The sequence below is a fragment of the Crocuta crocuta genome, unplaced genomic scaffold (assembly GCF_008692635.1).
Source record: "Crocuta crocuta isolate KB4526 unplaced genomic scaffold, BGI_CrCroc_1.0 scaffold13, whole genome shotgun sequence".
Lineage (NCBI taxonomy): Eukaryota > Metazoa > Chordata > Mammalia > Carnivora > Hyaenidae > Crocuta > Crocuta crocuta.
This window is the reverse complement of record NW_027530007.1, coordinates 6,041,650-6,057,455: the sequence shown is the minus strand read 5'-3', so window position 1 is coordinate 6,057,455 and position 15,806 is coordinate 6,041,650.

Genomic DNA, 15,806 nt, shown 5'->3' with positions numbered 1-15,806 from the left:
GGGGGGGGGGGGGGCAGCAGCTACCCTGTGTAGTGGCCTTGATACTAGGGCTTCTCCCAGCACAGCCATGGAGTAGGGCTGATGTGTTGTCGATGTCGCAGGAATGGTTACAGGGTGTGATTTCACGGCATAGCTAGCACACTGCCTCTCTGGCTATCCTAGAGGCCTTTGGGGTAGGTGATATCTTTGGATAAACTCATTTTCTACTAAATTGGCCAAAGGCTTTGTTGTTGTTGTTGCTTGCAATTGAGAAACATGGCTGGTACACACCGAGTGGGGCTGTTCCTGGTTTCCTAGAATTGTTACAGAGGCCTCAAAGCTGATTCAAGGGCACTCTGACACACCTAAAGAGAGCTAGGAAGACAGAGCAGCATCAGCTCAGCTTACTCGAGCATAAGGAGCGGTGCTTCTCAGATCAGCTGCCTCACTGACCCCTCCTCCTGGTATGAAAATTAGGAAAAAAAGAGGAAGTTATCAAGATTATCAGGAGGGGTCATGGAGAGGGAATGTGGGGCTTAGATAAGAAGTCATTTCCTTCCCTTCCCATGGAGATGGGAGCTTTACCCTTCTCTCCTTAAAACCACATGTTTGGGAGAGATTTAGAAGAATTGCTTACAGATAAAAGGAGGGAAGTGTGCCTTAGGTTTGCTTGGGGCAGATTTTCCTGTTGTCCCAGAGTCATTGCTGGCAGTATTCTTCAGAACCTCCTAAGTGTGCAGGTTTGCACAATTGAGTCTGTGGTCACCAGTCTACCAAACACTTGCGTATTCCCTGGTTGGGTCTTGCTGAGCTGCAAGACTCCAGTCCCACTATGGTTCTAGGGCACATTATCATTAGAGGGTCCTTGTGAGAACCTGGCACGAGTCCTTTGAGTTTTGGAGAGGAAGTACATGGAGACATAGATGCATGCCCATACTTTATCAGAAGGTGGAAAGATTGAATGAGATGCCAGCTCCAGCCAGACAACGTGGAAGAGGTGTGCAGTGGGTCTGTGAAGATAGCGGGAGCAATCCTCTGCTTTCCCTGATCTCCCGCAGGAGGTCACAGCCCTCAGAGGGCACAGAAAAACCTTCTGGGCTTCTTGTGCTTTTATGGGAAGGCTTATGGAGATTCAAGGAGACTGCAGGAGTTGTAGAGATGCTGAAGGTGCAGAAAGGAGGGGCATGGAAACTGGACCCCCTCTTGTGAGTCATCCTCAGCAATAGAGGTTTCTGCAGTAAGAGTGAAAACGACATTCAGCCTCTACACACCGACCAGGAGCCGTGGCAACCTCCAACTGAAGCGTTTCAGGACCAGGGACAGCTCACCCATCACGTACAGTGGTTCTTTGCATTCACTCAATGGTTCCTATTTCCTCTTTTCCTTCAGATCCCTGACTCCAGATGCGTCAGAGCCTAGAAAAGTGCAAAGTGGTGGGAGTGATCTCCATACCACTGCCCTCCACCCACCCACACATGTACACCCATCCTCCGGGTTCCTCAGGTGAGGGTCCGGCCCACATGGGTTCAGGAAGGGTTTTGAAACATTTACACAAACAGACTTTAAACAGTACTAGATTGATTTTAATAACTGACAGTAACTAGAAAGCAATTAAATCTGTCAAGACATCATTAAGTAACATGAAAAGAGGGTTCAACATAGCATGGTTAATGTAGGAGAATGGGAAAAACAATTCCTGTGAAGTTGAGACAGCTCAATAAACCAGGTTCAGGTTCACATCAAACATCTTTTGATTTTGACTGACTCGCATTCTCTTTCCTCCTTGCTTTCCACTGTAGAAATATGCTTCCCTCACTCTTAGTCCATGGAGTGGAGAAGGGGCTGTCCATGGTGCACCTTCCTCCCACCTCCAAACCCCCAAGCCCCACCCCCACTCCAGGAGTAGACATGTGACCTATGCCTCACCAATTATAGTGAATATCAAAACTTCTCCTGGAACTCTATTGGAAAAAAACAGTTATTTTATCATTATGACCATTCAGCTGGCAGAACTGTCAGCTGAGATTATTGTTCTCCACCTTTCTACCACAAGAGCCTGGCTAAGAAAAATGCCAGAGTAGTGAAAAGAAGAGTCGAGTTTCAGAATGTCTGGATCCAGCTGTGCCTGAATCTAGATATGCTGACTTTTCAGCTTTGTGTGCCAATAAATTCACTCCAATTAAGACATTTCAAAATGGGTTTCCGTCACTTTCATGGAAGAGTACTTGCCTGAGACAGGTGTTCAAGTAGGTGAGAAAGGAAGGGACATCAGTCAGATCCTAGTAGGAAACAAAAGGCAGGGGAAAGATTAAGGTAAAGGAATCAACAAGAGACTGTAGGTAGCCCAAGGACTAGCAAGAGTGTAAGACTTTACCAACCATAGGCTTGTGTTTGCTGGAGCCCCCTGAGAGGAGTTGCTCTGGGAAAGGGGTCACCTGGTGGAGGTCACGGCCATTTCCAGATCTATAGTGGTGAACCAGTAGCAAGAGCTGGGAAACATATCTGATCTCTGGCCTTCAGCCTTCTGCAAGTACCTCCCACTGGCCAAACCCAGAAGGAAGGAAACCCAGGAAGTGCAGAAGATAGTGATCCAGATGCTTCTAATATCCCAGCAACTCCTTCATTCAGAAGAATAGCATGGTTTGGAAGAGTCGTCACCGCATCCAGGGATTTTGAGCCTGGAGTGAATGCCCCACAAGAATGAAATGGCACTCCTGCATCACAGAAGGTAAATCTTGGGTTGTTTTATCCTGAGTTCAAGGCTGGTTTATTCCGTGCCTTTGCACATATTGTCCCCTCATTGATGTGTCCTTCTCCCACTGAATTCAACCCTTTGTTGAAGATCTGAAGTCCCATCTTGTCCATACAGTTGGTCCTGAACTCCCCAATCTGTAGCGCCCACCCTGATGTAGCTTCACTGCCTCTAACTCAATGAACTTGTCTGGACAATGTGTTTGGAAATCAATCGCAGCATCAGCAGGTCAGTCCTCACGCCTTGGATTCACTCACTTGACTATTAGTTTCTCTCACTAGTGTCCTTAGTGATAGCTTGCACCACCACCACTGCCCACACCAAGAAGGGGTGGGTCTTATTGTATTCAGGGGTCTCACACCATCCCACCTGCAGCGCATACACCTTCTGCCTGCTCTCTCACCCCTGTTCATGTGCCACAAACTAGAGTGGAAGCCATAGGCACCTGATGCATATTTGCAGGCTGAAGTGGTTTTTCCTGGGGGGCGAGGGAGGTATTGCTAAATAAGTCCAGAGTCCTAGAACCACAATGTCTGTAAGATATCTTCTTGAAGAACAATTTTGAATAAGAAAAATGGGTGAACCCACACAAGAAGAACTATTCCATGCTAGACACATGTTCCAAACCAGTCTAGGGTGCTGAACTTATGGGGACATCGGGAGATCTCAAAGCCTCATAAAAACTCACCCACCCAATATCCCATGTCCCTTTAAAATCTTACCAAAGCTATTTTATCTGTGCTTCTGCCTACACTAACTGTTCAAAGAGCTAGTCAACCTTGCAGCCTTTGGAATGAAACGTTTCATGGAGTTTCTCACCTGCTGTGAGAAGCACTGCTTCCTTTTGTGTTATTTGATCTTGGTTCCTATCATCATCTCTACCCTATGGCCCATGGCAGAGCAAGGGAGCCCCTGACGGGCTAACTGCTGCCTTCTTGATGCGAACAGATTCCACTGAGACCCAACCAGAGCCCACACAAGCCACACATGGAAGTTCAGGGTCTTGGACTTGAGAGGGTAAGGGAGAGCCACATGCTGATGATGCACCACCTCCATCCACAGAAAGGCACTGACCTCCTTGAGCCCAGGCACCAGATGTTCCTCCTGATCACACACTCAAAGGCTCTGTTCAATTCTCAGAAGGGGCTCATTTTCTATCCACTGCTTTCAGCATTATTTTCTCCCAGCATTGCAAGTCATGGCTCTTGGAGGCTGCTGGCATGTTAATAGGCTGGTTATATGGAAATTGGGTAATATTGTTGTGTTCCTGGCTGCTGCAGGCCAGTGCCCATGGGGAGCCTTTGGTTAGGAATCAAACACATCACCTTCAAATGCCATTTACTTACTTAACTCACAACCCAACCTAATGCCATTCTCTTATTTCCAGAAGTGTCATAAATAACAATTTGATTCTCAAGAAAGAATACTCCTAGCAAGTTTCACAGTAAATGTTTTTTAAATTTAAAGAAAATCAAAGAGTTAGGAAAAACATTAAGAAAAATGAGTCTAAACTAAAAACAATAATAAGTGGGGGGAATCTGTATAAAACTTAACAGTTCACCTGCGGGAGAAAAGTATGCTGATTAGTGGAAGGTGGTCCTCATTAGCAAGGGTGACACCAGTGTAAGTATGTCACACCAGAAAGCATTTTGACGAGGGAAATTAAAACCATATCTCAAAGGAGGTCCAGAGCTTCCCAAGGTACTTACTGCAGAATAGACAGAACAACAGATAACATCACTAAAAAACCACTGGCCACACCTATTTAGCTGAGACCATTTGAAGAGATTCATTGAGCTGAAAGGCAGAGGAACTTTTAGGACAATAAAATGAGTTGATCTGATGAATACCCTTTAAATCTGCTATTTGGATCACAGAGAAGAGGTCACGGTTTACAGTGTAATCCAATATCCAGAGAAGAATGAAATCTCTCTATTTCAAAGTCATCAAGAGACAGACTTCTCCTGGGTCACATGGCTCTAAGCTCTGTGCCCACACCACTTGGGAAGATGTCACCTCCATGCTGAGTTAATTTCCTGAACTCCATGGGCACAGTTCATCTGGATCCAGCCTCTCTGACTTGTCTTAATTTGTTTGTTTCTCCCTCAGAAGAACTGTGCTGTTTGCTGACTTCCAAATCAGATACTCTCACTCTTCAACAATCAGGTGGTTGGGCAAAATGCTCTTCCATTAAAAAATGTCAGAGCCAAACATATGTGCCCCTGAGTCCATCTCACATTCCCCTGGTTGTGAATGTGCAAAACAAGTAACAAGCATCCAGTATTCCAGAACTTGCCAACTACAAACATCTCCTTGTTTATGTGCTAATAATCCCAGTGACCCTGAACTACAGTGGTGTGAGATGAGATTCCACACTGCTTAGGTCAATGAGAAGCTCACTGCACATGAAGATTCTGTCCTTGCCATCTCAGACAGGGAGCTACAAATCTAACCACTCATGCTGAGTAGGGCACCATCTAAACCCAATTACATGCTGCAATTGAAGCTCAGCATAACATGAGCAAAGGGAAAACTTCAAACAATTTAAAAGTTTTATTTCAACCAGCTTTTGTAGTCCACTTCCCTTAATGCAATTCAATCCATGAAGACTGAACACCTACTGCGTGTCAGGATGAATTTTCAGGCTCAGTCCTGAAGGAGTTTGCAACATAAAGGGACAGACCAGTGTATTTATAAACTGCCATGCTGTTTGTCAATCTCATCAGCAAGAAATGCAGAGAGCTTGGAATTCACCTACTTCCCTCCAACTGCCTTCTTTAAGTTAAGGGAGCGAGGTAGCAGACATACAGGAAAGGAGGTAGCAAGGGGAAAAGAGAACGTAAGATTCCTGGAAAATCCACACACTACACAACTGATATCACATGCCTTGTGATTTGTCTGTCCCTCAGAAGATCCAAGAGATGATAATCCTAACCCTATCAAGATATGGCAAGCATTGGATTGATAAGGTCTATAATTGGTCTACCACACTGCCTTTATTAATTTTCTACTGTTGTATGACAACTTAGTACCAATGCAAGGACTTAAAACCACACTCATTTAGTATATTATGGTTTCCATAGGCAGAAAATTTGTCATGGTGTGGCTGTGTTCTCTTCTCAGGGTTTGTACCAGGCTGAAATCAAGGTGTTGGGCAGACTGTGTTTTCACCTGGAGGTTTGTCTGAGGAAGGGTCCACTTTCAAGATCCTTCTGCTGGTTGGCAGAATGCATTTCTTGGAGGCTGCAGAACTCAGGGCAGCTTTCTTCTTCAAAGCCATCCAGAAAAAGAAAGAATCTCTGTTTTTTGGAACTTCTGACTTCAAGGAATATATAAGGTCCCTTTTAAAGAGCTCACCTCAATGGGTCAGGTCCACTCAGAATAATATCCCTTTTGATTAACTCAAAGTCAACTAGTCAGGGCCTTAGTTAAATCTTTTCTCTTTGGCCATATAACATCACCTAGAAATGACATCCATCATGTTTGTAGGTCCAACCCATTGTCCTGGATAAGGGACCATGCAGGTGCCATTCCCACAGAGAGCACCTTAGAACAGTCCCTGGCACACACACATGCCCTCAAAAAATGGCCATTATGCTTGTCCATGTCTTCATCAACACCATTAACCCTGCTAATTACATACATATTAGGAAACTAAGGCTGGGTACCTTAAGTAACCTGCTCAAATCTTAGAGCTAACAGGTAGCAAAACCAGGATTTGAACCTAAGCCTTCGCATTCCAGTCTGCATGTTTTCTCCCACGCAACAACCTGCTGGAAGGGGTCCACTAAAAACCAGGCTGGGTTTTATTTGTGTGCCAGCCTAATTTTCTGCTTTCTCAGGGGTGGAAGGAGAGACATAGAATATTAAACTCTTCCCCCACAGCTATTTTTCACTTGCTTTTGCCTTGGTAACTTCAAATTTGTTCAGCTTAGGGCACTGATATTTTTGTGCTTATGAGAGATGAGTTCTCGCCCCAGGCATAAGGATGCACCATACTTGCTCTAAGCCAACCATGGGACTTCAGTTCCTCTTTGCCCAATGTGTTCAATGACTTAAGGTAAGATATGTTTGGGATTCCTGGGGAAAATGTCCTTCCTGGTAAAGAACAGAGGAGTAAGAGGAGAAAACTTCTTTATTTCTTTTCTTCCTACTCCCTTCTCCTTAATGAGCACAATTGCATGAGGTTTCAATGCTTGGAATTGGACTGTCATCTTGAAATTATAAGGCAAAGTTCTTGAGTTAACAGAGAACATTGACCCAGAGCCCTGACCTTGTCAAGCACTGACCTAACCCAGGCATTGACTTCTGTCAGACTTCTTGTCAGCTGGGACCAGTGTGCACATGGCCTATGCCTTTCTCAGTTGGCTTGCAGCTGTCAGAATTCTCAGTTGATAGAATATAAGAGGGAAGGGAAGAGAGAAAAGAGATAGAGAAAGAGAAAGAAGGAGGTGGGGGAGAGAGAGAAGGAGACAGAGATAAGAATTCATTGTAAAAAAATGCTGTAGGAAACTCAAACTCTTGCTAGGATTTGAGGAAACACATCTTCCTTCCACCACAAGGATCAAATGCCTGCAGCTCTATAGGCATGAGTTTTGGAGCTGGACATAATAAATCAGGGCCGCTTTAGGTCTGTCCTTATATTCTAGCAACCTCTCCTACATTTTATAATGTCTTTAAAGTTTTGAAGGAAATATTTTTTAGTAAGCTGAGTGAGTACTTCAGGAATCTGGAGAACACTTTTGTGACTTATACACACTTGCCACTAACTACCCGGAGATGGTCGTAGTGGAATCAATGGCTAAAAACAAACAAATATGATTTGAGTCATAATTTTTCTATCAGTTGCTGAAACTTTCAGATAATTAGTATCTGACCTCTTTGCCTAGAAAAACAGACTTCCTCCTCCCTCTTCACCCCTCCCCATATTGCCTCTTGCACTGGTGCCCCTGGTTGGGGCCTCCAATATGAGGTATCTGAAAGGCTGATAGACAAGGAGGAAGCAGAGAATTGGCTCTTTACTGCCTATCATGCCCTATGCATGAGTCAAACTCAACATTTAAGGAAGAAAGTAGAAAAGGAAGCCAGGACCAACCCAACTGGTTGGTGGTGTTAAGGTCCAGAATTCATAAGAGTTTTCTGTCTGAATATAAGGCTCAAGAGTAGGGGAAATAAACAAGCCTCCTTTCTTGATCCAAAAGGACAAGCAATTTGGGACTAAACATGGGCTAAGCCTAATGAAATTAATGCATTAGCAACCAATTTGATTATTCTGCAAGTATAATTGCCTGTGTCTCAGGCTGAGTCAACATTCTCATTAGTAAGCATGTGACCATGATACTATATATATGCAACATGCATGCTAGGTGGGGTATAGACCATAGATCATGGGCCTTGCCATCAAGAAGATTACATTGTAATAAAGAGGTTAAGATAGTTCTGTGAAAATTATATAATAAGAATATCAAATGCCAGTTCTAGACAACGAGAGAAGAGATAACCTAAGACAAGACATGATTAATTGCTAAGTGAATTGTTCAGACAGTAAAGACAAGAGGCCAGAGTGGAGAAATGATTGCTTCAGTCTAGGGTAATCAAGGGAGTTTGTATCATCCTACAGTTAGAAATGTGGAGACAAGACAGGGATAGTGAGTGGAAGTTTAGTGTTCATCAAGAGGAGATATTGAAAATAAGGCTGGAAAAGAAGATGGGAGACAGAGTATGATGGACTTCTCAGTCAAATGGACACTTTTTTCCTAAGAAATCCCCCCCTCTAAATGGCAGATAATGTTGTGGGAGAAATAGGGAAGTGAAATTGGGTGAATGGCAGTGACTTCCAGGGCTACACCCCACAATCCTACACAATGAGTCTTAACTCCATGACAAGTGCCTCGTTGGACTAGATATAATACTGGACCATGAAAAGGGAGAGAGTCTGGCTGTGCTTGCTTTAAGGATGTTCTTAATGAGATGAAGTAGAACCTCTAAAATCTCTACTTCTGAGACAAAGGAGTCGTCCTGAGCTTTCCTTTCTATAAACATTGATAAACCTGGATGAAATATATCAGTCAAATGTTTCCAGGACTGGAAAAGTAGTAAAGGAATGAAATCCCTGTGAGAGGAAAACATGACATGAACCTGCAATTCACTCCAGCTCTCTTCCTGGAAACAAGGTAAAGAACCACAGTCCCACTGAGGTGAAGAGGTAGAGATTGGAGTTCAGTGCCACTGAAGCAGCTGGAATTGGTGAGGCAGAATACTCAGAGGAAAGGGCTGCAATGGAGGTATAGAAGGAGTTTCCCTTGAGTGGTTGGCCAGTGGCTCGTTGTATTCACAAAGAGACTTCTCAAGCCCTACCCTAGAATAGCTTCTGTGGGGTTCAGAGAAGAATAGCAATACTAGAATCTCACAGTGCTTGGAAGAGTCTTTATTAATCCACTGGAGTTTTGGCAAAGACATCTGAAAAACCATACCTTAAGAGTCAGAACCATGACCCAGAGTAAGAGTTACCATAGATGTACCTTCCTTCCTAAAAAAAAAAATCTATAACTAAACAGTCAGGATTAAGTACTTATTAGCCTGTAAGTTTGCCATCAGACTAAACAAGTCTCAGCACTCTTTAAAGGAAAACAAATAATACAGATTCCTTATAATGTATCACACACAATGTCCAGTATTAAAAACATTACTAGTCATGTGTAAAACCATGAAAATTTTATTCATGATCAAAAAGAAAATATTCAATAGAAACATCGTCTTGATGACTTAGAGGTTGGAATTAGCAGACAAAGATTGAAAGCAGCTATGACAAATATCAGGGAAAATGAAATAATTAAACAGAACCAGTTAGAAATTCTGGAACCACAAACTAAAATACCAACTATCTAAAATTTTTTAAATGCCGAATAAGTTTAACAGAGATTAAAGACACAAAAAGAAGAGTTTAGAGAATTTTTAAAAAATTAAATTTATCCAAGCTGATGACAGGAAGATAAAAATGAGTTTAGGAGGGGCGCCTGGGTGGCTTAGTCGGTTGGGCGTCCGACTTTCGCTTGGGTCATGATCTCGCGGTTCGTGGGTTCGAGCCCCGCGTCGGGCTCTGTGCTGACTGCCGGCTCGGAGCCTGGAGCCTGTTTCAGTCTGTGACTCCCTCTCTCTCTGACCCTCCCCTGCTCACGCTGTCTCTCTCTCTCCTGGAAATAAATAAAACATTTAAAAAAAAAAAAATGAGTTTAGGAGCACTTGGCTGGCTCAGTAGGTTAAGTGCCGACTTTGGCTCAGGTCAAGATCCGTGAGTTCAAGGCCTGCATTGGGCTCTGTGCTGACAGCTTGGAGCCTGGAGCCTACTTAGGATGCTGTGTCTCCCTCTCTCTATGCTCCTCCCCCACTCATGCTCTGTGTCTCTCTGTCTCTCAAAAATAAATAAACATTTAAAGAAACTTGAAAAAAAATTTTAAATGAGTTTAAGAAATTTGAAGTCAGCCTTAGTGACAAATGGGATAATTTCAAGTGATCTCACATATGTCCTAGAAGAAAAGAAAAACAGAAAATGGGGCAGAGAAAATATTTAACAATGTAATGACCACAATGCTCACATATTTGGTGAAAAACATTAATTGACAATGTGTCACACACTAAGTAGGATAACCACAAAGAGTTATGTCTAGATACATCATGATCAAACTGCTGAAAACCAAAGTTAAAGGGGAAAATCTTAAAAGCAGCCATCTAAAACTAGCATATTAAACAATATGAATGGTAACTGAATTCTCTTCAGAAAGAATGAGGGCCAGAAAACAATAGCATTGCAGTTTTGAAGCACAAAGGAAAAATTACTGTCAATGCAGAATTCTTTATCCAGTGAAAGTATCTTTCAAAAATGAGGATGAAATTTTTCTAAAAAGTTGAGAGACTATGTCACCATCACCATGTGAACAGTACTATGAGAAATACTAAATAAAATTATTTAAGCTCAAGGAAAATAGTGCCAGATAGAAACATGAATCCACAAAAAGGAATAGAGAACACAAAAGATGGTAAATATGTGACTACATATTTAAAATATGCAGCTTCTCTCTTCTATTAACGTCCTTGAAAGGCAAATTATCATTTAAAAGAAAATTGTATTATTTTGACAGAGAAGTAAGATTTATTATGACAATAGCACAAAGGCTAAGTCGGTCAGAAAAATTATAGTTTTGTAAAGTTCTTATATTTTTGAAGAGTGAAATGATGTAATTTCTAAGTAGAAAAGTGCAGGCACATCTCAGAGATACTGTGGGTTCGGACCCAGACCACCAGAGCAAAGCATATTTAACAGTAAGACAAGTTCAGATTATTTTTTTTTTGTTTCCCAGTGCACATAAAAGTTGTGTTTACACTATACTAGTCTATTGAATGTAGAATAGTATTGTCTAAAACAACAATGTACATATCTTAATTAAAAACACTTCATTGCTAAAAAATGCTATCACTGGAGCTTTCAGTGAGTTATAATTACTGATCACAGATCACCATAATATAATAATGATGAAAAATTTTGATAATTGTGATCATTACCAAGATGTGGCACAGGGGCATAAAGTCAACAAATGCTCACTTTCCAAATGTTGGGAAAGTGGAACCAATAGACTTTCTCCATGCGGGGTGGCTGTAAACTTTCAGTTTGCTAAGAAATAAATATATGAGAAGGGGGGTTATGGGCATGGAGGAGGGCACTTGTGGAGATGAGCACTGGGTGTTATATGGAAACCAACTTGATAATAAACTATTAAAAAATAATAAATAAATAAATAAATAAATATATGCAAAGTTCAATAAAGTGAATTATGCCTTTAGTAAGTTAAGGATGCATACTGCAATCCTTGGACAATTCTACAAATAGTAAGGATGAAACTCCAAAAGAAGGAATGAAATTGAACATAAAACCCTGCTACATTGTTATCTGACTTTTTTGCTATTGAAACTGAACTTTCCCTCAACATCCTCTCTCCACTGTAATAGATTTTCTGCTGGTTAAGTAGCTGCCCAGTGGAAAGTTTGATATGACCATCTGACTAAACTATGGCCAATGGAATATGAACAGAAGTGATAAGTGTGCAACATTTCTGTTCTTTCCTTACTGAAGGTGTGGAAGAGTGTCGGTATGGGAAAAGCCTGAACACTTGGATGGCTTTGCAGAAGACAATGATCATTTTGGCTTTTCAGAAAAAAATTCATTTCATCTAGATGAAAGCAAAGTAAACTTTTATATGGTTGAAATTTTTATTTTGTGACCCTGCTACATGTAGGCAATTTAAGTTCTAATTAAGACAGTTCTTACACATATATGATAGGATTTGGATATAAAAGACACACAGAGCATCCAAAGTTATGCAGTAAATATTAATCACCTAATATGAATTAGATATGGTGGTAGGCGTGGGGTAAACTGGAATACACTGGTATTAGGATAACAGGATAACAGGATAAGCCTTCTCCTCATCTGCACAGTGTACACAATCTTGATGTATCACTTCCTCACACTTGCTTCCTCCACTTCTTCACCAAGCATTTACTCTTTGATTTCCTACAGTCAGATTCCCCTCTGTTTTCCTAAACTTGCTCTTTTCAAAGCCACTAAAAATAAATTTAGCAGGGGCACCCGGGTGGCTCAGTTGGTTAAGTGTCCAACTCCGGGTCAAGTCATGGTCTCAGGGTTCGTGGGTTTGAGTCCTACATTGGGCTTTGTGTCTCCCTCATGATCCGTCCCTCTCCACCTTGCGCTCTCTCTCTCTCTCAAAAATAAACAAAGACTAAAATTTTGTCAAAAGTAAATTCAGCAATGTTCTTCCATCAATGGCAGAACAGCTTCTATCAGACAAATCCTTCCAGCAGCAACAACCACAGATTTTGGAAGATACTGGAGATTGGCCACAACTGGGCAGAAACCGGAGAAAAGGCGGTACAGGAAAGAAAGTTATGTTACAAGGTAGATTTCCTTTTTCCTAAGGTCAAGACCTCATCAAAGATACCCTGTGGGTAAAACTCATAAAGAAACCAACACACAAGAACCTTGAAAAGCCACAGAAGGAGTTCAAGGCAATATCATCAGTTAGAAAGATAAAGGAGAGGACATTCAATAAAGGGAAAGCCACAAAATGAAGCAAAATATTCTGCTTGTAAATGTTGCCAAAATGTCTGGATGACCCCTGAGCTGTGTGTGTGTGTGTGTGTGTGTGTGTGTGTGTGTGTCCAAGCAGCCAGCTAAGTCCAAGGGGGCTGAGCAGAGATGTAACCTGTGACTCTCCACAAGGAGAAACAAACTGAGTGATAATAAAAATATGTGACAAAATTTATCAGGATGCTGCTAAAGAAGAAACACAAGGAAATGCATAGCTGTAACTTTTTAAAATGTTTCTTTAATTTGGTAAGAGAGTGAGAGAGACAGAGTGTGAGTGGGGGAGGGGCAGAGAGATCGGGAGACACAGAATCTGAAGCAGGCTCCAGGCTCTCACCTGTCAGCAGAACTCAGACTAGGGCTCAAACCCATGAATTGCAAGATCATGACCGGAGCTGAAGTTCGATGCTTAACCAACCAAGCCACCCAGGCACCCCTGAAATGCATAGCTTTAATTATTTGTGCTAGAGAATAAAAAGGTCCAAAATCTCAATGGTCTAAAATTCAACCTAATTAGCTAGCTAATCAAGAAAAAAAGATATGATGCAAATTAGTATCAGGATCATAAGAGTATATTTCTACAAACCCTACATATATTAAGAGAATACTGAGAACACTTTTGCTGATATATTTAACAGCTTAGGTTAAGTGGATATGTTTCTTAAAACATACAATTTATCAAAACTGATACAAGATGAAATAGAAAATCCAAATAGCCCAATTATCTATTAAATAAATTGATTTCATTTTCAATAACCTTCTGACAGGTAAAGCTTCAGGACCAGATGATGACATTTGTGAATTACATCAAGTGTTCAAGGTAAAAATCATACCAATCCTCCATCACCCCTATCAGAACATAGAGAAGTAAGAATACACCCCAGTTTGTTTTATGAGGGCATCATAACTGACATACCAAAGCATGAGAAACCTATTAAAAGAAATAAAGAAAGAAAAGAACTTTTTAGCAAATGAAAGTCAGCAATATGTTTTCTTTATTTAATACCTTATGTTAGATTATAATAAGAATTCAAGGTTGATTTACTGTTTGTGAATCAATCAACAAGATTCCATATTCATATAAGTAAAGGTAAAGTCAAATGTTTATTTAAATAAATTCACAAAAACACCTGATAAAATTTAACACCAATTAATGTTAAAACACATCAAAGTAGGATTTGAAGGTTTCTCAATCTGAAAAGGGTCATATGCAAACAAAACAAAACAAAAAATCTAAAGCCCACTCCATACTAAATTTTTTTAATGTTTATTTATTTTTAAGAGAGAAGACAGCACGAGCAAGGGAGGGGCAGAGAGAGAGGGAGACACAGAATCTGAAGTAGGCTCCAGGCTCTGAGCTGTCAGCACAAAGCCTGACGTGGGGCTTGAACTCACAAACCATTAGATCACGACCTGAGCCAAAGTCAGACACTTAACCAACTGAGCCACCTAGGATCCTCTAGCCTATTCCATACTAAATGCTATTTTATTCACTACTTCTCTCCCAAGATGAGAACAAGGCAAGGTGCTCACTCCTGTGTTCTGTATTCCACATTACTAGGATCCTAGACATTGTAACGAGTCAAGAAAAACAAAAGCACAAATGTTAGGAAGAAGAACTATCTCTGTTAACAGGTGGCATGACTTTTTAAATAGGAGATACTAAGAAATCTACAAGCAATTTTCATAAGTAATAAGTAAATATGTCAATATCACAGGATAAAAGCATCACACACACAAATCAATTGTAGTTTTATAAACCAGAAATGAACAATTGAAAACTTGATTTACAAATCCATTCAATTTATAATAGCTTCAGAAATTATAAAATAGTCCAGCATAAATTTAATAAAAGATGTGCAGGAGCTCTCTGATGAAAAGTACAAAACATTACTAAAAGTAATGAAAAAAGGTCCAACTGAATAGATATGTCTGCAGACTGGATGACCAAATATTGTTAAAGATATTAATTCTCTCAAAATCGATCTATAAGATTCAATTTAATCACAATCTAAATTCCAGCAGGCATTTATGTAAGATTTCTTGAGCTGAATTTGAAATTTACATGAAAACAAAAAAGACCTAGACTAGCCAAAGAAATCTCGAACAACAACAAACAACAACAACTGAGGCAACTGGGTGGCTCAGTCAGTTGAGTGTCCAATTTCAGCTCAGGTCATAATCTCACAGTTCATGACTTCAAGTCCTGCATCTGACTCTGTGCTGACAGCTCAGAGCCTGGAGCCTGCGTTGAATTCTATGTCTCCCTCTCTCTCTGTCCCTCCCCTGCTTGTGCTCTGTCTCTCTCTCCCTCTCTGAAAAATAAATAAAACATTAAAAAAATTAAATAACAACAAAACCAACAAATATAGAGGAGTTAGAATACCCGCTTCCAAGGTCATGTGATATTGGCATAAGAACAGACATTAGAAGAAGCAGAATCTAAACTCTAGGCTATACTTAAACGTGTTTGGTCAATTGATATCCATCCAAGGCACCAAGGAAGTTCAGTGGGGAAACAATACTCCTTCAGACGAATGGCTCAAAAACAACCCAATATCCACTCTCATTTCTCAAAATATGGATTTTGATCTCTACCTCATACCCGACAACAAGATGTTATCTGAATTTCATAATGGACCAAAACATAAAACTTAAAACTACAATATTGCCAGAACAAAAATGTTTAGGAGAATACTCTGTGACTTGAGGGCAAGAACATTTTCTTAGATAGGCATAGATAGCAATAACCATAAGAGAAAAAAGGACCAATTACCCTTCATCAATATTTAAAATTCTTTATTATAAAAGGACTCAATGAATAAAGTAAATGGACAAGCTATAGAATAGAAAAGATGCGTTATAAAATGTAGTAAGGATTTCTACTATTCAAAAGCAAAAAGAAACAAAATCATC